Genomic DNA, 25,590 nt, shown 5'->3' on the forward strand with positions numbered 1-25,590 from the left:
TGGGAGTCCAGTATGCTAACCTCATAGCTAATCCCTTCCCTTCCTTGGATTTTATTTAATGGTTAATATGAGAAATTTACAGTAAAGTATGTTTGCTAGTCGCCACCGTCCACGACACCTTATTGGTAGTTGGACGTAAAGCTTGCCCTGAAAAAAATAGGCGATTACTTTACTTTTAAATTTTAAATTCAGGAATCTTTTTTTTGCGAACATAAAGGCTGCTTAAAGTCCTGACTTCCTACACAATGCTACTTTATTAAAACTATTTCCGGTATGACAGCTGCATTAAGGGTTGTTTGTCAAAAAACTGTACGAAAAAGCGTAAGGTTGAAAATCACCCAACTTTGACAATTTTTTTTTCTCTTTTTCTATAAAAGATAAAATTCCCAAATTTTCTTTATAATATAGGGCAAATCTTTCTTTAGAACTGTAATTGTTTTGGCAACAACCCAGATCTAATAGATTTCGGGAAAAAAGTTGCCGAAAATGAGCAAAAATGGCATTTTCAAAAATTTGTCTTGTTCTTGTTACCTTTTTTTTGTGAACAACGTAGCGCCTAAACGCGTGAACCGATTTTCATGAATCCTACGTACATGTGACTATAACTTTAAGAAAACATATTTACGTTGTAGTAAAAAAAAAAAAACCCTAGAGAAAATAACTAACCAATAAGGTGTGCCTATAACACATAACAATACTTATTATTTTAGTTATTGACTTGTATGCACATGAGCTAATTCACCGGTTGAACATGACAAAACATGATGCAATGGTCTCTCCTAGTCGATCGTGATCATGTATATTCCATTGTTATTCCTCTGGGAGCCATTTTCTTAATCATCTTGTTTCTATTTCCAGTAATATTCAACTTTTTATTTTTTTTTTTATGAGTTATTAGTTTCATTATTATTACACTTTTATGGCCATGAGGTTGCTTTTAACGTGCATGGGAATAAATTTTTATTACATTTATGGATGGGGGGGCTATTGTTTGGGGTGGCACCTAGTCAATAATAGTAACGGTTTTGAAATAGCTTTTTTTTAAAAAAAAAAACAAAAACTAAAAATGCAGATTTGTTATAGAAATTGGAATTACGTGCTTTACGAATATAGAAACCTCACCGGATGTAAAAAAAAAAAAAAAAATTGACGCAATTTTAAATTACGAAGTTCCTTCACTCTGATTATTACACAGCTACAAAGCCTTGATGATCCGGAAGTGTTCGGAAAAATAAGGCGAGCTTCGAGACTACTCACACCATCATTTTGAGAATTGAAAAAACATTATTAAGCTCTGCTTTCCGGTTGCATTCACGGTAATGATTACTTCCTCTCACAAAAATGAGAGAGAGTGAGTGAGAGAGCTTGTTGTTTTCCTACTGATCTCACAGGAAATGTCCCGTTTTGAGCTCTTCCGGTGACAGGAAAAGTGTTTTCTTTTTTTTACAAATAGGTGTTGGTAAATCCGCAATAACTCGAAAAACCAAAAATTATGGGAAATTCTTATTTGATTTTCCAAAAAGAAAAGTCACAAAAAACTTGTGGGAAAAATTAGAAAACTCACGCAACTTCTAGTAACTTATTTCACGTAATTACAGTTTCTTGAGTTACACTGAAAAAATAGTCGCAAGATTTATTTAAAATTAAGTGGCACTTCCGCTCTACCTGTTTTCTACAAATTTGGAATTCAACTTGAATATTTAATTGGCTATTAATATTACGAAGTGGGAAATAGTGGTAAGATTGTCTTGTTGTTTCATTCTGTTACGCCTGTCAGATGATAGCCTCTGTAGGTTCTGTCAGGAGGAGTAGGAGGAGGAAACGGGCACTGCACGTGTTGTTTCAATGTTAAGGGGCTCGTCTGGCTAAGGATGTTTACTTCTCGGGGAGGAATGGTAAGCTTTACCCAAGAGTCGCTCTCCAGAATTAAGAGTCTGATTAAAGGGACTAGCTCCCCAGAGTGGGGGGAGCCACAATAGATCCAAAGGGGTCGCAGTGGCGTAGACCTCTTACTTTGTCTCCAGTTTTTTTTTTTTTTTTGGCGGAATATAAGGGAATATACTTCCGGTAAAACTAATCGACGCGAAGTAAAAGGGTTTCCGGAACTGGGCTAGCCCCCCACATTGAGAAAATGGTATCTTCAATATGTGAACTCATCCACTTTTTTTTGGCGGAATATAAGGGAATATACTTCCGGTAAAACTAATCGACGCGAAGTAAAAGGGTTTCCGGAACTGGGCTAGCCCCCCCACATTGAGAAAATGGTATCTTCAATATGTGAACTCATCCACTTTTTTTCTTTTTTTTTGGCGGAATATAAGGGAATATACTTCCGGTAAAACTAATCGACGCGAAGTAAAAGGGTTTCCGGAACTGGGCTAGCCCCCCCACATTGAGAAAATGGTATCTTCAATATGTGAACTCATCCACTTTTTTTCTTTTTTTTGGCGGAATATAAGGGAATATACTTCCGGTAAAACTAATCGACGCGAAGTAAAAGGGTTTCCGGAACTGGGCTAGCCCCCCCACATTGAGAAAATGGTATCTTCAATATGTGAACTCATCCACTTTTTTTCTTTTTTTTTGGCGGAATATAAGGGAATATACTTCCGGTAAAACTAATCGACGCGAAGTAAAAGGGTTTCCGGAACTGGGCTAGCCCCCCCACATTGAGAAAATGGTATCTTCAATATGTGAACTCATCCACTTTTTTTCTTTTTTTTGGCGGAATATAAGGGAATATACTTCCGGTAAAACTAATCGACGCGAAGTAAAAGGGTTTCCGGAACTGGGCTAGCCCCCCCACATTGAGAAAATGGTATCTTCAATATGTGAACTCATCCACTTTTTTTCTTTTTTTTGGCGGAATATAAGGGAATATACTTCCGGTAAAACTAATCGACGCGAAGTAAAAGGGTTTCCGGAACTGGGCTAGCCCCCCCACATTGAGAAAATGGTATCTTCAATATGTGAACTCATCCACTTTTTTCTTTTTTTTTAAATTAAATTTTGTAGGGGCCATTTGACCTCAGAAATCTGTACTTCCGGAATTCAAAAGCTCTGAGCGGAAATTAAATTCTACTTTCTCTCTGACCAAATTTTTAAAATAAATAAAATTCTAGTCTTTTCCTTTTTAGTCAGCTGCTAAAAAAACGTTTCGATTTCATATCCTGATAATTGGCGATATATCTTAGAAACGGTAGTAAAAACAATCCTTACGAAATCAAACTTATTTATTATCTTTCAACATTACCTGGATAATAACTGAAATTATCTGAAAATGTTAACGATACCTAATAAAAATTTGATTGCCAATCATATCTTTTTATTGCCTGCATGTTTTATTTTTCTGCGGACACGGATTATTTATTCTTTTTATAGCTACAATTTTTAGAAAGCTGATTTATTATCACATGTTGTGAAAAATTAGAGAATTTACTTATTTGTAATCTATTTAATAGGTGTAGTTCTATTTAGTTATTTTTTTTTGTAATTAAAAATCTATTTTAGATTATTTGTGAAAATTCGTATTTCGTCAGTAACAATCAGCTGAGAAAATGGACGCCCTTTACCATCTGTGGGGCCATCTTCCAAAGTATTACGAATAAAAATAATTACGTTTCCCTTAGACTAACCAATTGGAACCCACAAAACTCGTGACGTAAATACTCACACAACTTTCTCTTACAGCTGATATAAAGTTTGCGATTTGAAAAAATGAACGATGTTATAATCGATAAGATCAATTGAATGTAGTATTTTTGTAGTTTAAACAGTTAACCATTGTGTAAAACATAGTAATGAATATTGCGAACAATACTTAATAGCTAACAAACACTGTGATTTAGTATATAAAAATCAAGGCCAATAAAAAGTAATTTTTATACAAACGTTACGCACTGTGCAACGTCACAGGGTCATGTAACATCACAGACAGACCAGCTAGTTAATCTCCTTAACAAAAACTTACAGTTTTAAAAGTTAAGTATAAGGGTTGATTAAACGCCAAAAGGTACACAAATCAGCAGTTCCCAACATTTCATTAATACTTCATTGATATAATTTAAGTAATTTTACTGCATTAACTTTTCCTTCACATTTTTTAGAATTTATTAGATGTCACAGACCCTTATGCTGGCCATTTTCGTCTACAAAATATTTACTCAAGTAGCACACCATTTAACTTAGATTGACTGTAATATCTATTTATCTATAATAATCAAACTATTAATCACAGGTGAAAAAGAAAACGTTATAAAAAATATAAAAAAAATAAGAGGCTAAAAAATTCATAAACTTTTTTTACATCAATAATTTTATGCATTTATTTTTATTTTTAAATAAAAATCATTGGTTTAAGTTCATTCTTCGATTAAAGTAATTGTTATTTTATGTTGTAGTCAAACGTTTGTAATAATAAGTAATAAATAATCTGGCTTTATCGCAAATAATATAGTTTTCTTCAATTACATTCTCAATCTAGGTGTTCTTCCCACAATGTTATATATATGTAATATAAAATAAAGAAAATAAAGATATGCATATTTTTAGGACAGCTAATTATTCCAGTATTTTACCATAAGTAAAATTAGGGGGACTAAATTAAATTACAATTGAGAAATGAGTAAATATTGTTGAATAATCTACTTGTTATTAAATGTATGTTATTTGTGCTCACGAATATTTCGGTAAGACGAATTTAAGACTGAAATATTGTTTTGAATCCTCCGTGATTGAAATTTAAAAAGTGGCCGACTCTAACTTTGTTTTTTTCTACTTTAACATGCATGTATATGTGACTACTCAGAATAATTCATCACTCATTTTATCATAATTATAATAAAAAAATATTATGAATGAACTGGCCAGCATAAGGGTCTGTGACATCTAATAAATTCTAAAAAATGTGAAGGAAAAGTTAATGCAGTAAAATTACTTAAATTATATCAATGAAGTATTAATGAAATGTTGGGAACTGCTGATTTGTGTACCTTTTGGCGTTTAATCAACCCTTATACTTAACTTTTAAAACTGTAAGTTTTTGTTAAGGAGATTTTTGTACCTTTTGGATAGATTTTCCTTTTTGTCTATTTGCAAAGTTACGTCTGCTTTACAGATTTTTTAAAATTTGGAATAAGGTATTCTATCATTATAACCTGATAAGGTGTTAAATCGGAACCGTAACTACCACTGGAGAGATCTTTTTAAAGAATGATTATAGTTACGGTCCCCAAACCATCCTCAATAACCATTTTTTTGAGAAAGCGTTTTGAATAAAATAGGAAGGTATTTGTACGTAAATAGCAAAATTAAACTGCGATTTCAGTACTTCCTTTTAAGAGGAGCAAGAAAAATAAACTGCGATTACAGTACTTCTCCCTAAAAGGCAAAGATTTTGAATCGAACGACAATTCATTGATGTAAATCGGTTCACTCATTGATAATTTTAACGATTGCAGTACTTCCTCTTAGTAGGTGTAAGAGCATGATGGCACTTCACAGCCACATAGAGGAGCTTTAATCACTTCTTCGTGCTAAATTTTATCAAAATCGGACTAAGCTTTGTAGAAATATTGGTAATAATAGTTTCAGAAAGGGCCTTATTTGGGTGGGGCGAACTCCCCTCCTTATGAGGCATAGCGTCGAGACTTTTAAAGTACAAATCTGTACAAAATTTCGATTCGAATGACACTTCATTCATGAAAATCGGTTCACGTGTCGATAATTTGAAACGATTGCTATACTTCCCCTTAACAAGTGTAAGAGCAGATCGTCGCTTTATTGTTAGGTAGGGGAGCCCTAACCCTATCATCCTACCAAATTTTATCAAAATCGGGCCAAGATTTACAGAGTAATTAGTAATAATAATTTTGGAGGGGGCCTTACATAAAGGGGGCTAACTCCTCTCCCATTCAATGTACAGGGCCGAGACCCCCAAAAGGCACATCTACATAAAATTCCGAATCGAATGACACCTCATTCATGAAAATCGGTTCACGCGTTTAGGCGCTACGTTGTTTACAAAAAAGGTAACAACAACAAGAAGAAGAAGAAGAACAACAAGAACAAGAACAACAACAATTTTTGAAAAAGCCGTTTTTGCTCATTTTCAGCAACTTTTTTCTCAAAACCTATTAGATCTGGGTTGTTGCAAAAAATTACAGTCATAAAGGAGGATTTGCCCTTTATTTTAAAGAAAATTTGGGAATTTTATCTTTTATAGAAAAAGAGAAAAAAATTGTCAAAGTTGGGTGTTTTTCAACGTTACGCTTTTTCGTGCAGTTTTTGACCATCAACCCTTATACAACTGTCCTACCGGACAGTTTTAATAACTAGGTTTATATTGTTGTTTGCTACGTGTTTAATTTAAGTCGCATCATCGCGCCTTCCAGAACTTATTTCTCCGGTATACTGCCGGCCGGGAAGAGATTCGTACCCGGGATCTCCAATGTGGGGATCCAGGACGCTAATTCCTTCCTTTATTGGTCATTGTCCTTTGGGGGACTGACTCATTAATCCAGAGGAATGAAAAAAATAAATGCCAATTTCAGTCATGATATATTCTTTATTATGCCGAACTTTCCGACCTAGGGACTAGGTGATCTTCAGGGCAGTGGAACATATTTACAGGGTGATAACAATAATTACATTAAAATGAATATGCATAATGTAACATAATTTACAAAAAATTATTTACCTAATTGACAATGTAATATTTTTACATCATTAAAGGGTTTAGTGTGTCTTCTGTGTCTTCGTCTGCTCATGGACTTGGAGTGTGATCGGTTTTTTATCTGATTGTGAGGAAGTCAGTGTTGACAACTGTTACAAGTATTTTTTTGTATGTAGTAAGTTGGCGTCGTATATGTTCTTCAGAATTGTTCGTGTCCGTTTTTTGAAATTTGGAACTGTTTTCTGTCTTTGATAAATGTATATCATTTATACACATTTTTTCATCCTATTGAAACAATGAATCAGTCACCAGAAATAATAAACAGTAAGTAATAATAATAGTAATAATAATAATAATAATAATAATAATAAGGGAAGGGATTAGCTATGCGGTTAGCGTACTGGACTCCCACGCGGAGGTCCCGGGTTCGAATTCAACTGCTGACCCTTAGATTTTCTCTTCCTAGGAGCTTCTTACAGCTCACTGTCCGGTGATGGACAGTGTTGTCTGTAACGAGAGAACACTATCCGGAGGCTGGCAGTGCACTGAAAAAAGCTCCGGGCGCCAATAACCTTAGATGTTGACGCGTCTTAAATAAAAAAATAATAAAAAATAATAGAAATTGTAATAATAATTTTGTTTATTTAAAAAACTATAGGCTCACAAAAACCAATCATCCTTACAGAGAATTTAAACTAAATAAACAACATTTTGTGTTTTTGAGAGCGAAAACACACCATAGCCATGGACTTAGTCCGTCTGCCAAACTTCATTTCAGTATAATGAACATTCCTTAAGACTTTATAAAGTAGATGCTCATTTTCAGCAACTTTTTTTTCAAAGAAATCTATTAGATCTGAGTTGTTGCAAAAAAATTACAGTTCTAAAGGAGGATTTGCCCTATATTATAAAGAAAATTTGGGTATTTTATCTTTTATAGAAAAAGAGAAAAAAATTGTCAAAGTTGGGTGTTTTTTAACGTTACGCTTTTTCGTGCAGTTTTTGACGATCAACCCTTATACAACTGTCCTACCGGACAGTTTTAATAAGAATTCTGGAGTCGAAGAAAAATTAAACTCCGGAAGGAGAAAAGTTAAAAATAATCTCGAATTCCCCTTGACGTCACAAAAAGAGAACTTGACGAAGTTAAAATTAGGGCCTAACCACTGACACATACCTCTCTCTCTATCTCAACCAATCAGTGTCACACTTCTATAAAAATAAAAATAATAAAATATTATACTCCATGAAGAAGAGACGGCAGGTATAATCGATTGGTCACACAATGATGATAAAAATCGAACAGTAGATCTAACAACTGTACAATCGAGGCTTACCGAACTTATCTGTATTAGTGATATAACAGAGATGGAGTATGTGTGTGTGACAAAGAGATAAAGGGGGACATTAACAATAGTTTCAGTGCGAGAGAGGGGGGAAAAAAATGTATTCTCTAGAACTAAGTTGGTACACTTGATTCGTGTTCCTGCTGCTTAATAAACCCCTTCCCCTCTGATTTCTTGTTCCTCGTCACCGCTCCAATCTTCTTTCTCTTCATCATCTTCTTACTTTTTCTTTTTTTTTTCTACAACGAAGTACCTTTAGGTACTTTATAATTAAGTACCACCTAGATCTCTACGTGAACTTAATAAGGCGAGTCAGAACTCATCTTTAAAGTCACATCTCTTCTTCAAAGAGATTTTACCGCACAAAAACTTGGCCTGGTGGAGAGGCTGGTGGATGCCGGGGGGTGGGGTGGAGGAAGGACTGTCTACAGACTCTCCGGAGTTAAGATTTCTAGGTCGTAATGTGATTCTCCAGTCCTGTGTGACCAATTCAGTCTTCTTCAGTCGGTTAACCCCGAGCCAGTGCAACAGTTCCACATTAACTGATACATGACTCAGAATACAGTTAAGAAAAGAATAATATGTCAAGATACATAATATTTTATTACTCTAATAAAAATTCTTGCCCCCTAAGTCAAAGTTGAAAAAACAGTAAAAGAATATCTTGAGTAATTAAGCCGTAATAAAGACTTTTATTGACGTATGTACCTTTGAATGTTCTCTGTAATTAATATTTTTAAAATGATATTAACTTTTAATATCGACCGGCTCAAAACAACAATCGATTTTATTTCCCATCATCGGAAATATACAATATACAATCGAACAGCAATTTAGCAGGGCTGATTTCTTGCAGAGTTAGAACTGTAGCATTAATATTTTACAAAATTGGAAATATTTGACCCATATTAATGCCCACCAACATTATAGTTGGTAAAACCGTATATTTTACTGAAATGAAACTTTGAAAGAACCTAGAAAACAGTTATTAGCCTAGAAAACATTTTGAAGAAATTGAACTATCGATTGAGCAAAAAGGCACTTCCGGTACAGGGATTTAGTTTAAACTCAATTTTAACAAATATATTTAAGGCCCTTCTAACAATACACCTAGAGTTAGGACGTAAATTACGGAATCTACGCACCCCCCCCCATCTCTCGGAAGTTCCTTAATAGAATCTTCCGGAAAAAATATGATACAAATTTTTGCCCTTATTGTTGAGAATAAGTAAAGTAAAGTAATCGCCTATTTTTTCAGAAGGGTTTTAACGTCCAACAACCAATTAGATGTTGTGGATGGGTGCGGAAGCTCATACTTTATTATAAACAATTTTTTTCTAACAAATAAAAAGTAGTCATACGCGGGATTCGAACCGGGGATCTTCTACATACGAAGCCAAGCTCTTGACCACTAGACCAACACCCGCCCCTATTGTTAAGAATAATAATTAGATAGTAATTTTTTATTTTTTTTTAACCCAACAAATAATTATAAACTGCATGTAAACACATTTCTTGATCTCATGTAAACCAGGGTTAGAAAAAAACACAAAACACGCGGTGTGGGATCCCGGCAAGTTTACATATGGTGTACTTAACACATGTGTATCTTCTCTATGGTTTATATTATGTGGACAAAAAAACGGTACAGCCTAATTTTTTTTCAACCTCAATACGTTTACGAACAGATCCTATTTTGAAAATCTCAGCAACTATCAAAACCGTTTGTCTTAATGTACATATCTTCACTAGACAGCAAATGATTAATTGTTGAATGGATTGGGTAAAAAAAAAAATCTAGGAGGCAGTGAACAGGAAATAACAACGAAGAAATTAATTATCCTAAAAGAAAGTACCGTCTGAAGCCGGCAGAGCTTGTTGTTGAACTTCCACCAGCCACACTTGTTTCAATATTATTTCTCCTGTTTTTTAAAAAAAATAAAAATAGATTTCCTGTAATTTAGCATTTCCGTAAATTTAGGATGTCCGCGTAAATATGTCCGATTGCACTTCTTCTTTTTTTAACTGGAATGTGGAAAAAGTACGATCTGATTTACACGTGAAAGGTACGTTTCTTTATTGACTTCCGGAACCCTGAAATCCAGCTCTATTTGTCTCAAATCTCGAGTTAATGGGCGTAAGTTAGAGAAGTGAGGAGCTTGATTATGGCCGGGGAATGGACAATCATTAAAGGGCTTAGCCGATGGACTGACGAAAAAAAGCGAAAAACACCCCGCACAGCCCTAAACTTCAAGGTAAAGCCAAGATAAAAGGGAGACTAATGGAGACATTTGGGGAAGAAGGGAAGGTGTTAAAGAGAGCCCTTTAGGATTTAGGTGGGAAATGCCCTCTGTGAGAACTGGATGAGAGCATTTCTGACAGCCATCTTGTCTAAAAAATCAATAATAACAAATATTAAATAGTAAAAAAATAAATTAATGTGAAAAACCCATTAATAAATGAGGCGCCATGGTAGCCGAGCGGGTATAGATAAGACCCGCAAAGCTAAGATGTATTGCGGTACTAGGCTATATTCCCCGGTCTATATCTTTAATGGTTAATATGAGAAATTTACAGTAAAGTAAGTTAGGCGGTTATATAGGCTAGACCCGCTAAGTTGTATTGTTGGTTAGTGGATTCGATTCCCCGGTCTAGGTCTTGTATTCTATTTAATGGTTAATATGAGAAATTTATAGTAAAGTATGTTAGGCGGTTATAGGCTAGACCCGCAAAGCTAAGATGTATTGTTGGTTAGTGGATTCGATTCCCCAGTCTAGGCCTTGTATTTTATTTAATGGTTAATATGAGAAATTTATAGTAAAGTATGTTAGGCGGTTATAGGCTAGACCCGCAAAGCTAAGATGTATTGTTGGTTAGTGGATTCGATTCCCCCGGTCTAGGTCTTGGATTTTATTTAATGGTTAATATGAGAAATTTATAGTAAAGTATGTTAGGCGGTTATAGGCTAGACCCGCAAAGCTAAGATGTATTGTTGGTTAGTGGATTCGATTCCCCAGTCTAGGCCTTGTATTTTATTTAATGGTTAATATGAGAAATTTATAGTAAAGTATGTTAGGCGGTTATAGGCTAGACCCGCAATGCTAAGATGTATTGTTGGTTAGTGGATTCGATTCCCCTGGTCTAGGTCTTGGATTTTATTTAATGTTTAATATGAGAAATTTATAGTGAAATATGTTTGCTTGTCGCCCTCAATCCACGTTATTGGACGTGAAAAAATTGGACTTTACTCACATATTAATAAAAGTATAACTTCATCCACTGCTTTTGATTTAATAATTGGTTTACATGAAGTTTGCATAATTGATAAAAATAATAAATATCTAAACCAAACTAATTTTAAAGGAAAGAAAATATCTTTAAAATAAATTGGAAAAGGTGACAAATGTGGAAGTAAAAAAAAAATAAAAATAAAAAACAGAAAAATAAATAAAATAAAAGTTGAGGTAGAATTAGGCCCAATAAAGTTGGTCGTGGCCAACGACACTAATCTTAAATGGGCAGCATCACCTCTGATAAACATTCAAATCACGTTTTTAGGGTCACTTTTATAAAACTGTGTTTGTGTGAACAGTATGGAGCGGTTATTATCAGGTGTGTTGAGTGCGCTTCTTCGTCTACAGATTGTTGGTTAACACTGTTAGAATTGATTACATTAAAGCTAGAAATTCCACACTGAATACAGACTAAGTTGAAATTATTCACTTTAGATTTTAAAACACTTTAAGGTGGATTTAAGGTTGAGCTCTTACAGAATAGAGGGGAAACTTTAAAAAAAAGGGTTCAAAGGGTTCCACTCTTCCACTGTCCTTCTTCCTTCTCGCTTCACTAGAGCTTTTAACAGCAACAACTCCTACCCGCACAATAGATCGACTTCCTCCTGAACACTATTCTGGGATTAATTCTTAATTTATTCAAACATTGATCTTTTACTAATACAATCCTTTAGAAAACCCTACATTGTACTAGAATAAAACACCTTACAGAGAAGCCAGAGAACTGCCCTAAAACAAAGTTCAATCCTCACCAACACTTCACAAGAGATAGAACCAAATGAATAGCTTCAGTTGCGCCAAATCGATTAACTCGATGCAACAAAAAGTTGAGAAAAATGAGAAACTAGTATATACTCGTATTGTTTATTAAAATTCCTGTTAAACAATCGATTCCAACAAACGATGTAGACTGTATTACTGCAGATGTACCTTTTATCTAACGCCATATTAAAATTATAAGATGGAATATATCGATATTATTACGACAATCAAGAAAGTTAATCGATTCGGCAAGTGAAAGAAAATGATTAATTCAAATTCAGTCTTAAATTTGTATTTCTATTACAGGAAAACCCCCCATTTTATACAATTTGTTAATTAAAGATTTTAGCAAAAATTAGTAATAACTGTTCTGTTACAAAATACTACAAGTATCATTAATTAGTTTAAATTGATTCTTCAGTCAATATAAATGATCGTCTTCTTTGTTAGGTGTATTTGAGCTCCCGTCTTGACGATTTGTCCTTGAATTTTTTGTAATAATCAAGTTTAATAGATGTTTAAGAAGTCGGTCAATTGCGTTCTATAAAGTGATTTAACTAAATTTTTGTTACAATTTACATTTAGAGTTTGGAGTTGATCAGATTGGCTTCTGGAATAAATTATTTATTATTCAATGGCTAAATAAATTTTGGTCATTTAGTAGTGTGAACACTTATTATCAGCTGAAATTTGTTTTGATTATTGGCTTCAGTTAGAGAGCCAATAAAGTGTTCAGAGATTAAAATTTAATAAAATTCAGTAAATGGGCGCAAGTGAAGTTTTCAAATATTTCACAAAAAATGACCCTTTTTATATTTAAAAAAATAATAAAATTTTCAAGCCAAAATAGTATTCTAAATAAAATAAGTTGTAGGTTTATTATGTTTGTAATCACTGTTTGAAGTTTAGCAGTTTCCGGTCAGCTGGTTTCCTGTTAATTTAGAGACTTTGGTCCTAATATTTGATGATATACAAAGGGGGTAAGTCAGTACAATGTACAGAAATAGCATAATAGGGGAACCCTTTCCCCTAGAGAAGAGGCCTTAATCGATTTCTCTTAGGATAATTTTACAAATAAAATTTATCGATATTACGAGGGTCGTTTGAAAAGTCCGTGCAAAGTCAGAGAGATAGCACCACTGGCGCTCATCGAGGTTATGTTTAGTTAGTAGCATCTCTTGGAAGAACACACACCAAGTTTCAGCCAGATCGGTCTATTTCTTTGTGTTTGGCATTCGTTTGAATCGAGGAAGTCGAGTGATTTTCAAAAAATGGACGAAAAAGAATTTCGTGTGTTGATTAAACACTACTTTATGAAAGGCAAAACGCCTCAGGAGACTAAAGAGAAGCTTGATAAACATTATGGTGACTCTGCACCTTCGATTAGAACAGTTTATAAGTGGTTTCAAAATTTTCGGAGTGGCCATTTGGGCACAAGTGACGCTGAACGTTCTGGACGCCCTGTTGAGGTTACTACTCCAGAAATCATTGATAAAATCCATGATATGGTGATGGATGACAGAAGAGTGAAGGTGCGTGAGATTGCTAGTGCTGTGGGCATCTCGAATGAACGGGTACATAATATTTTGCATCAACATTTGGACATGACAAAGCTATCCGCAAGATGGGTGCCGCGATTGCTCACGCTTGACCAAAAACGAAATCGTGTGAAGTGTTGCAAGGACGGTTTGCAGCTGTTCCAGAAGAATCCGCAGGACTTTAAGCGTCGTTTCGTCACTGTGGATGAAACATGGATACATCACTACACTCCTGAGACCAAAGAACAATCTAAACAATGGGTTACCAAGGGGGAATCTGCGCCAAAAAAGGCGAAGACCGTTCCTTCGGCCGGAAAGATTATGGCGACTGTCTTTTGGGATTCGCAACGAATAATCCTCATCGACTATCTGGAAAAGGGTAAAACTATTACAGGTGCATATTATTCATCGTTATTAGACCGTTAGAAAACCGAGATGCAAGAAAAACGCCCACGATTGGCCCACAAAAAAGTCCTTTTCCATCACGACAACGCACCAGCTCACACCTCAGCAGTTGTGGTCGCAAAATTAATGGAAATAGGGTTCCAACTCGTTTCACATCCCCCCTATTCTCCAGACTTGGCTCCCTCGGACTACTATTTGTTCCCCAATATGAAGAAATGGCTAGCGGGAATAAGATTTTATTCAAACGAGGAGGTGATTGCAGAAACGAATGGCTATTTTTCAGACTTGGACAAATCCTATTATTCGGAAGGGATCAACAAACTAGAGCAGCGTTGGACGAAGTGTATAAGCCTAAAAGGAGACTATGTTGAAAAATAAAAAAGGTTTACCCCAAAAAATTAAGTAGTTTTTATTTTTGCACGGACTTTTCAAACGACCCTCGTATAACGATTAGCCCACCAAGTTCCCACAGGTAAATCGTAGAAACCATTACTTATTACAAAAAAAACTATTAAAAAAAATCGATTGTGTAGCTAGTTTTTGGTCGAGAATTTAGAAGAAAGTTAAATAATTGAATGGAAGGTAAAAGTGTTAAGCTTAGGGATAGAAACTCGCCTTCTTGACCAGCCTGAGGGCATTAAGGTAGTCCCCCGGTAGAGAGCCAGGTAGTCTGTGAATGGTCTTTCATCGGCGCTCTTTCTCTTGCACTATTATGTAAAGAAGCTATAGCTTCTTCTTCTCTAAGAGAAATCTTCTCTAGCCCTACTCCCCCTATAGTTCTTGTAACATATGTCTGTAGATCTGTCTGTACGTGTGTTATCTGTACGTGAAGGATTTTCTAGTTCCTTTGGTTTTTTTTTTTTTTTTTCCAAGTGGGAAAAAGATTGTACAAAGAGGTTTTTTCTTGTTGTGGTACTCTGTTACAAAACTGTTTACATTACAGCATATATATATTCCAATGCCATCTATATTAAAAGTGCTTAACTCTCTTCCCGCCCTTTTTGTTATTGTAATTTACGTGATCATTATGTAAACAACTTAAAATCAGCTTATAATAAATACTATATTCTGGTTGAGGATATGTTGAGAGCTAGCCATTTAAGTTGAGGAGAAGGTTCTACCCTAAAAAAAAGAAGTAGGTAAATATTTGGGTTTTTTTTAGGGTATTGAAAGATTTGTCATTGCTACAAAGGAATTGTCCCGCTTGGAGGACCAATTATTTACTTCTTTAAGATCTTAATATAAAAAAAAAACTTTTATCCTGAATCTAAATAAAAATCCTTAGATTTTACTTCTAATTAATTCAAAAACTTGACGAGCTAATTGCAGTAAGAATGTATAACTCAGTAATTCTCAACCACTTTTGTGTGCTGCAAAAGTTTTTGAAGTGTGCCGCCCAAATTTTAGAAATGCATACAACAAAAAATTATATATTAAAAATGTAGAAGACGATATGAGAGTGGCATTATCATTTATACGACCAAATATAAACTGTAATTATCAAAAAGACATCAAGCTCAAATTTCTCATTAAAAGTATTCTTATTATTAACTTGTAATTCTGGTGGCTTGGTGCAAGAAGTGCCAATGTCAGATTTTGGTAAAAATGAGTAAAAAATCTGTTTTGATATATTAACCATCAGAAATTTTCCTTGCAAGGAGTGCCGAAGTCAATGTCAAAGTAGTAACTGAGTTACTACGTAAAACGTACTAGTGCCAATGTCAAAATTTAGCATCAATATTTCCCCCCCTCCAGGTAAACCAAAGAGGACGTACACTGGTAATCCTTTTTTTGACATTGGCACTTCTTGCACCAAGACACAGAATTAATCCCTTAATAAACATAAGCTGTTGTTCTTTCTAGTACATATTATTTTATTTTATATTGAAAATAAACATAAACTATTTTACACACTGTATTATGGGATAAGTGAAATACTTTTAAACTTATCTTATTGTTAGGGTACCGCCGCCAAATTTTAGAAATTGTTAAAAGTGTGCCGCCGCGACAAAAAAAGGTAGAGAATCACTGGTATAACTATTGAGTCGAGGATTCTACTCGCGTTTAACTTGCTGTTTACTCGACCCTTAGGTCTGTAAAGTACTTAATAAAGGGCTTTTGAATTCATATTTGTTAAGTAAGTAGAATAAAAATAGGGCGGTACCAGTTCCCCCTGGCAATTCAATGCCTTATTTGGCCAATCCCTTGCGGTATTAGAAAGTTCTAAGGGATTTCCCAACAGCTTTCTTTTCAAAGTAAAGTCCATCGCTGGTCTCCTCTAAAGGTCAACGTGCACATCTCGATGTAAATATCGACAACATATCGTGGCCTAAATGAAAAAACATCAGGCAATGTGCATAACAAGAACTGCACTTCTAGCAAGTGTTTTTTTTCCCCCATAAGTTCGCGGTACCTGAAGTTAATTCTTGGAGGTTCATAGGCGGGCCCAATCTAAGCAATTCGCCTAAAGTTGGATGCCCAATGAGATACCCAAGAAAGGTCCAAAAAAATTTTTATGACACCATTTTTAAGCGTGAAAATGAATCAGAAACTGAACACAGAATCACCAATGATGTGAATTTTTGAATCCAAAACTTTTGAATCCAATTTTGCGTTCGTGCGTTAAGCAAGGCAAAATACTTCCGGTACTTCCGTAAATGAAAAAAAAAATTGACAATTATGAATTTTGTAGAGACTAAATAATAAATTTACAATTCATTTTATTATTGTTTAAATTTTCTATTTTTTTTTTTTTTTTTTTTTTTGTGATTTAAGGCGCGTCAACATCTAAGGTTATTGGCGCCCGGAGCTTTTTTCAGTGCACTGCCGGCCTCTGGACAGTGTTCTCTCGTTACAAACAACACTGTCCATCACCGGACAGTGAGCTGTAAGAAGCTCCTAGGAAGAAAAAATCTAAGGGTCAGCAGCTGGATTCGAACCCGGGACCTCCGCGTGGGAGTCCAGTATGCTAACCTCATAGCTAATCCCTTCCCTTTTAAATTTTCTATTGTTTCAAATATCAGTTGTGAACTGCCAACAGTCTATCAGTTACGTCACTATCTTTGACTTACTTTTTCTTTTTGTTTAACCAGTTCTAACGTGCATTGAACAGGAAATCGAACATAACGGAAACCATGAACTTGTCCATTTGAACTTGTAACTTGACAATAAATCTCTTCATGTCTACAATACATATATATCTATATAGACTGAGGCAATCTATGGAGAATGCAGATCAAGTTTATTGTCAATATCAAGTTCAAGTACCTAATCTAAAAAGGCTTAAAGTGGTTTTTATTAAGTACCTGTATCAGGTGTAACTTTATTGTATCAAGTAAAGATAGAAATACAACACCACCAGGAGAGAGGTTGTTACTTCCATTTTTGTGAGTGTTGTATCTACGAGAGAAGAGGGGAGGAGGATAAAAACGTTTTGAAGCTGTACAAAGGTTGCCATGGTAATGGACAAGATTCTAGGATTTTGATGCCGACCTGATTTTTTTTTTTAAATTTCATTGGTTACTTTATCTTACTTTGTGTTATGGGAGGTGTTGCGGTCGTATCGGAGTTACGAAATTGAGGTTTTTTAGGGCCGGAAATACAAGTTTTTTTGTGGGACTCAGAGCCTTTCAAAGTGGTTTTTATATACTGAAAATATCACAAAAGTAAACAAAAAAATCTTTAAACGCTAGGTTATTCCAGGGGTCCTAATTATCGTAGAACATTAGCAGCGGAAATCCGGAACTATAATTTTTCCCAAGGATTTAGGTATATGATAGAAAAACTGCAGTTTAAAAAAAATGAATTATTATTTTTTAAAAATTTATTTACAACTGTACAGTGTACAATACGTAAAACATATCGCAGTGATAAAAAATAACCCACATACCTCACCCTTCACGTAGTACCCACCCAGAAAACTAATATACAATTCTACTTACTGCTAGATCATCGATGTATCGATAATTGTTAACACAGTGTAAAATATGTTCCACAGCCCTGAAGATGACCTAGTCCCTAGTCCAGAAAGCTCGGCATAATCAAAATATATCATGACTGAAACTTATTAATTTTTCATCCTATTGTATCGATAATGTTCTCACGATTCACAACTATCGAAGCGATAACTATTTCCAGATCTCGTCAATCATTAAATGAAGACAGTTAAACAAAAAAAAAAAGCTTAACAAATTCATACAATAAATAACCTTATAAAACGGAAGTAGATAGGTTCTCAGTTAGATGGTTATTGATATCAAAAAAACAATAGTGATTGCAAATATTACCAACGCATACAGTATTATTTTTACCGTCTCTTGTTAGTGAGCGAACAAACTAAAACAATGGCTGCATTACTTCCGTTTTATTTTGTTAGCTGTGACGTTTGACATTGTACGAGTATTTATAATATATATATATATATATATATATATATATATATATATATATTAATTTGCTCATCTAAATAGATTTTATTGCTTCCTTAAATGGAAACAGTGAACATATGTTTTGCTTTTGAGAATTTAATATGTTTCGGCAATTCGAAGCTTGAAAAGGAGTCACTAGGCAGGAAGTGCAGTCTCTTTGGTTCGAGACTCTGATTAAGCTACCTCTAATGATGGATGAAAATTCGAAACTGGCCAGGGAACCCATAATTCTTTCCGCTCAGTACCAATCCGGCACATTCTTGATCGGCTGGTGATGTTGTTGAAGCGGATCAGATACGTCTTCATCCGCAGCAACAGAGATAGCCTGCTCTCTCTCTCTCCAATTCTTCCTTCTTTCTATTTTCATTCAAAATTTCATCTCAGCCCAAATTCTTTTGCGTAAAATTGAATTTATTTTAATTCTTGATGTTTTGGACGTAAAAACTATAATCAATGTCTTTAAGAACGAGCTAAACAGGAGACCATCTTATAATGGAAGAAGAAGTGAACTGGACATGGGGCGGGGACCCATTATATGGACCAAAGGGGGGGCCCCATTACCATCATTGGAACATGTTCACTGCCAGCCGAACAGGAAGTTCCTAATTTTGCACGATCCAACAAATACATAATAGGAACATGTACGATGTATGTATCTATGTTCTAATATATTGTTATTAATACGGAGAAGGGTCAAAAAACTCGTCTTTCTTAATTTATTAACTAATAACTCGTAATAATATTCAGCAACATTTTTTTTGGCGGGGGTGGGGAGTGGTCGTCCAATTAAATTGCTTGACATTTTGGGGGGAGAGAGATACAAATAACAGACAGGAATAAGTTCCAAAATTATCTTTTTAAGATTTCTTTTATCCCTATTTTTGTTTAAAAAAAAAAAAATGTTTCTCGTTATCGAAAGAGGAAGTAACTATGACGTATTTTTGACTTCTTTTTTTTTAAGGAAGTACAATTTTTGAGATCGCTGGGAAAAAAAAAGGGTTTGTATGTCTGTACACAACTTTCGTTTGAAAAAACATTCTCCAAATGTTAACTTACACATTCTTACAAACTAGTAGAGGATAGTAATATACAGTATTCTCAATCATACCCCTAGAAATGGTGGGGGATAACAAAAATCTACACAAATTACGTAATAATTAGGCTTTTGGTTAAAAAACCGGAAGAGAGTTAACTGTGGAACATTATAAAGACCACAACTGTCATAAAGGCATTGGTTTGTTTTTTTTGGTTAACTTGGTCGCCGCACTTTCGGTTTCACTGCGCATGAGCGTAATAAGTTGGGGCTGGCCGGAAGTGCCAATTTCCTGAGTATATTTCTTTTTTTTGTGTGTAAGAAATTTCAATTACGTAAACAGTGATTAGAGGAAGTCATGCGAGTTGTTCTCTCCCACGTAGTCAGAGAAGTGTCCGAGGAAATGTGTTATATGATCCAATTTAGTTTACGACTCTGAATGTAATAAAGATTTAGTTTCATGATTAGTTTATACTTCTTTCTTTTTAGTTTTTCAAGATCGTACGACTGAAATAAGACTGAATTGTGTATAGTTAAATAAGCAGTCTTCCTGTACGAGAGAAGATTCAAGTTATAATATTTCCCTTATCTTATCTAGACTAGAAGTTAGCTCTTCTAGAAGTGTGGTGAACTTCTCTATGGTATTTCATCATGTTCAAGATAAGGGCCCGCTTTCTTCTCGGTCTAGGCTACAACAGAAACAGGAAAAACAAAAAAAAAAACTAAACCCAGCTGGGGTTTAACAGACTGTAGGCTTTTTTTCTTCTTCTTCTTTTTCTGGTTCTGGTTTGTAGTTCTTTAATACGTCATGATGGTGAAGAGAGCGGGGCCAGTACATAAACACAACCTAGGAAGAAGGGCAGGGGTGAGGTAAGGCATGTCGTGGGAATGCAGAGAGCTCTTCCAGTATGCATGGTGCGTAAAATGTGTTGTTATGTCTGTTCCATGTGAGAGATACTTTAATATGTACTGACCGGAAATGTGCATCGTTATTATTGTCACGTAAGAGGAGAGACTATTACCGTAGTGCTGATGTTCGATTGAGGAAATGCCGGAAAATCTCGTTTCGAAGATTCCAGATTTTCGAAGTAGAAAATTCAACTTTAACAGGCGCCTCGGCAGCCGAGCTCTTTGAGGCGGGACCTGCAAAGCTAATATGTATTGTGGTAATAGGTTCGATTCCTCAGTCTAGGTCTTATAATGTTCTATTTAATGGTTAATATGAGAAATTTGTAGTAAAGTATGTTAGGCGGGTATAGGCTAGACCCGCAATGCTAAGATGTATTGTTGGTTAGTGGATTCGATTTCTCAGTCTAGGTTTTGGATTTTATTTAATGGTTAATATGAGAAATTTATAGTAAAGTATGTTAGGCGGTTATAGGCTAGACCCGCAATGCTAAGATGTATTGTTGGTTAGTGGATTCGATTTCTCAGTCTAGGTTTTGGATTTTATTTAATGGTTAATATGGGAACTTTATAGTAAAGTATGTTAGGCGGTTATAGGCTAGACCCGCAAAGCTAAGGTGTATTGTTGGTTAGTGGATTCGATTTTTTCTAGGTTTTGGATTTTATTTAATGGTTAATATGAGAACTTTATAGTAAAGTATGTTTGCTAGTCGCCTCCGTCCCACGAGACCTAATTTGGTAGTTGGATCTGAAAGCTCGCCTGAAAAAAATAGGTGATTACTTTACTTTTATTATCACATTAACGGAAGGAACGTCGAAACAAAAAAAAACGTAACCAAGCCTGGTGACAGGTGATAAACATTGGTAAGGTGGCCTAGCTTAAGGGAATTGAAAATTGAAAACAGGGTTTGTCCCTGATATTGCAGAATATTAAAAAAAAGTTAGTAATATTTCAATATTATCTCCTGAGCTAAGTTTGATGATTGTAGATGGAATAGTAAAGGAAATATTGGGAGGTAAAGGTTTAGTATTAATCTTGTGTGTTAACAGTAATTTTGTCTTTGTTTTTCAAAAAATGTTTTGACAATTTTGACGGCTGATGTGTAATCTGTAAGCTTACGCAAAGTGAATGTAAGCATATTTAAATTAATTATGGCAAATAATATTAATATAAAATGCTATTATTCTGTGACGGCTCGTTCAGCTGTAATCATTCGAATGAACGTACCAAAGAGTTATTATGATTAACAAAAAAAAGGGGTTAACATGATGGGCGTTTCTTGCCGAGATCGATACTTTGGGACAAAAGCGTTGACAGAGAGTGAGAGGGAGAATGCACTTGATTGGCGGTCGATTGTAATAGGGGGGCAATAAAGTATGAATGAATGGGGGGAAGCCATAGAAAAGAATTGGGGCACCCGAACAGAAGGGGGTGCCTTCAGCAGCAGCAGGAACAGCAAGAAAGCCAGTAGGAATTCTCTTTTGTTCTTCCAAGTTTCTATCTGGAGGATATGGGGTTGTTATAATGATTTTAAGGGGTGTGTGACTCAGGGGCAACGGGTGCAAGTCCCATACACACATACTTTTGTGTCAGCAGGGTGCCCGGGTGCCTAAAGCATTATGTTCTCTCATGGGGTGGGGGTGTTTTCACTGACCTGCCCTTCTAATGGAGTGTTACTGAATGGATTACTTTCCTGTGACATTGCCAAGAAAGTATCGAATACAAGAAAAGTATAGCTTTACCCTGATTGGTTCTAAACGCGTACAGGAAGTTTACACAGAATTGTTGCCACTTTTTGGGGAAATTGAAGAAAAACAAAACAAAACAAAATTTAGGAAATTCGTAGTTTTGGGTATTCAGTTTTCTTATAAATCTAAATTAAAGAAAAATTGTTCGAAAAGAAAATAAGCTTTTCCAGCCCTCCCAGTTCAGAAGTGCCCTTATACCAATTTTCCAGGGGAAAAAATATTGTAACCAATTTTAGTCTAAGGTTTCAAGAGTGCCTTGATTAAAGGAAATTCGCTGCTTTCGAGAGGGACCCGGAAAATGGGGGGGAAAACAAATTTTGTTATGTATTACTTCCGGTAGGCCGATTCTCAACTTAAAACAAACTGTAAAGTGTGAGCTTTTCCTTTTTGCTACTTGAATGTTCATTTTGCACGCACCAACTGGCCATTCGAGACCGGAAATCGGTCTATGCTTTCCTGAAGTAAAAAAAAAAAAAATGTTACTGATTGAGTAGGAGCTTCAGCCACCCCTCCTGTGGAACTGCTTCGCCTTAAAGCTGGACATGCCCTAAAGGGGTTCCCAAACTTTTTACACAGGGGGCCAGTTCACTGTCCCTCAAAACGTTGGAGGGCCGGACTATAAAACAAACCATTTTAAAGTAAAAAGAAAAAAAACGGGAACAAATAGAATATTTAAAATAAAGAACAAGTAAATTCAAATCAACGAACTGCCCAGTATTTCTGTGGGAATTATGGACCTGCTTTTGGCTAATGAGATGGTCAATGTCCGGTTTAGTTGTAGTGCTTTACCTTTCTTCCTACTTCTGGCTGTTATTTTACACTGTTTTCGTAGCCGGTGACGCGTGCATCCCGCGTCATCGGAAGTAGTACTGTACATGAGCGACGCAGCTCTCACTGAAGAGATACCCCTTCAGGGAAGTGCGGCGAGGGCCGGATAAATGTTCTCAGGGGGCCGCATGTGGTCCGCGGGCCCGCAGTTTGGGGACCCCTACCCTAGAACCTTGTCCCATTATGCCAGGACATTTACTTGCTCAGAGGCTGGGGGGACGGAAGGTTAATGAGATCTAAGTACCCTCCAGGATCAAAGCAAGGTAATACAAGGAGAGAATAATGGGATTTAACACCTTAATTACAGTAATTGTCTAAGAAGCCACGCGCAGAGCATTGTTCTAGGAGCTTGGCGTTCCCCCCTTAAAGTCGGCCTTTGGTATCCTCCTACCGATTCCTGTACCAAACTTTCCCCTACACCCCCTCCACTATCTATGTTAAGAGTTTATTAAAAGCCATAATAGCCACCTTCAATGCTCTATTCAATACATAATTTATTCAAGGAAATAAAATAAAAATGGATACAATTAATTTACATTTTATGCTGATGTAATTATGAATTTTATAAGAATGCCGCGTCCTCCATTTTCTACAGGGCTACCACCCTAACCTATAGTTTAAAAAGAGTAATTTTTTTTTTTCTTTTAATCTAACTAAAAGTAAGATCCAATTAAAGATTGTATATAGTTAATTAAAGAGAATATAGCTGAATGTGGGAGTAAGGTTTTATTATACCCATTACTTACCCCGAATACCCAGGGTACTTGGAACCCTATGTATGCTATAAAAGAGTTCAACGCCGCAGCTATTCACATACTTCTTTCTTTTCCCCCTCTGCTACACCCCGCTTCTTTATATTCCAGCTTAAACTTATAACTTCATGCACACGTAGCAGGCAGACACATAAACCTATTGTATTTATTCAGCTTAAACTTATCCCCACTTTCTTTACAGATAAACAAGAAAAAGAACCCACAAACAAAACAACTGGCTACTGATTTGTTTGTTGCAGCTGTTGTTGATTAGTAATCCAATGGCTGTATAGTTATTATAAATATAAATGTGTTAAGAATATTGCCTTCAGTAAGGGTGGGCAAATTGAAGTTTAGAGCTATGGATGGCCAAAAAAAGGGTCTCCGTTGTTATTAATAAAAGGGTCGAAGAAATAAACTGCGGCTTTAAACTGTTTTGAGGGCAGTGGCAGCATCAGGAACTATTCTAGAACGGCTCAAATATCCGTTCTAATTAAGTGAGACTTGTATTTTGATCAAAAGCACTTCCTTCCGTTTATATAACAAAAAAAAAAATCACCAGTACGCACACTTGATTGCTATAAAAACAGACTAGTCGAAAGGAAGTATTCCTGGCGGAGGTCTACCGCTTTTAGGTTTACCTCAATAATCAGACTCGGCTCTGTTTTACTTCATTTAAAGAATGGTAGATCATCAACACATAGGTAGAAGATAGTCTCTTCATGGATGAGATATTCTGCATAGAAACTATGCAGGACAAATTGTTTTCTTTAGAGAATTCCATAGAGGCATGGACGAACTATCTTTAAATACCACTATTTAAGATTAAGATCAAGACCAAAGCTATTGTTATTGGCTCCAACCCACTCCTTAAATCATTGGCTCCTCTTCCTAATCTTTTCCTTTACAATACCCCAATAAAATATTGTTCCTCTGTGAAAAACCTTGGTATCACTTTCGATCAAAACCTATCCTGGAAAAACCATGTTTCCCAAATCTCTCGTCGTTCCATCCACATCCTAAAGCAGTTTAATAGTTCCCTGACACCTTTTTCCCAATTAAGATCCGGCAACTCCTAGTTTCCTCTCTTATATTCCCCCATTTCGACTATGGTTGTTTAGTGTAAGGCGGTCTTTCTGGTGATATTGAAGCTAAGCTCAAGCGCCTCCATGAACTGCTTCATAAGATTTATTTTCAGCATTTCCAGAGACTCTCGCATTTCGCACTGCTACGATGAGTTGAAGTGGCTTTTTCCTGTCTATCGCCGCCAATATTTTTTGGCTTCTTTCTTTTTCCAAGTCATCCAGTCTCAAAGGCCTTCCTATATTTTTCAACTCCTTAAGTTTAAATCCTCCATCCATTCCCGTAACACTAGATCTCGCTCATCTGATCTCTATATTCCCTCTCACCGTACCTCATCCTTTGACATGTCCTTCCTAATACGTGCTACCTCTCTCTGGAACTCATTGCCATCATCTGTCCGCCATGCTCCTCCCCTATCGATCTTTAAATCCCGTCTATTCAGTTATCTCCTTTCTATTCAGCTTCCTCCGAAATTCTAATTGTTTTAATTTATTTCCTTAATTTCTGCTGTTATTTTTATTTTCACAATTTGTAAATAACTTATTTATTTATTTATTTTCTGTTTAATCACAGGCCAAACTATTAAGGCCTCTATTTGTACCTGTATTTATTCTTAGGGGACAATTGTCCCAGAATAATAAATTTCTTTTCTATTTCTATTTCTATTTTGTGGAGACTTCATGGTCCCAGATTTTGTAACAATTTCCCCCTCAAGAAAGAGAATCATCTTACCCGAAAAAAATCACAGTAATTTGGGTGAAATAACAATAATTTGGCGACCGTAAGAAATGGGTC

At 35.5% G+C, this 25,590-nt stretch overlaps 2 protein-coding genes across 6 annotated transcripts in view; one reads left to right on the forward strand and one right to left on the reverse strand.

Moving 5' to 3' along the window:
* Window positions 1–25,590, reverse strand: part of LOC141461006 (uncharacterized) — a 463,946-nt gene that overhangs the window by 290,553 nt on the left and 147,803 nt on the right. The gene's annotated exons all lie outside the window — the stretch shown is intronic.
* rols (zinc-RING finger and ankyrin repeat domain-containing protein rolling pebbles) overlaps window positions 1–25,590 on the forward strand; it is a 280,008-nt gene that overhangs the window by 113,298 nt on the left and 141,120 nt on the right. The window lies entirely within an intron of this gene.

Source organism: Rhodnius prolixus, unplaced genomic scaffold (genome assembly GCF_049639745.1).
Source record: "Rhodnius prolixus isolate KJV_2025 unplaced genomic scaffold, Rpr scaffold_6, whole genome shotgun sequence".
NCBI lineage: Eukaryota > Metazoa > Arthropoda > Insecta > Hemiptera > Reduviidae > Rhodnius > Rhodnius prolixus.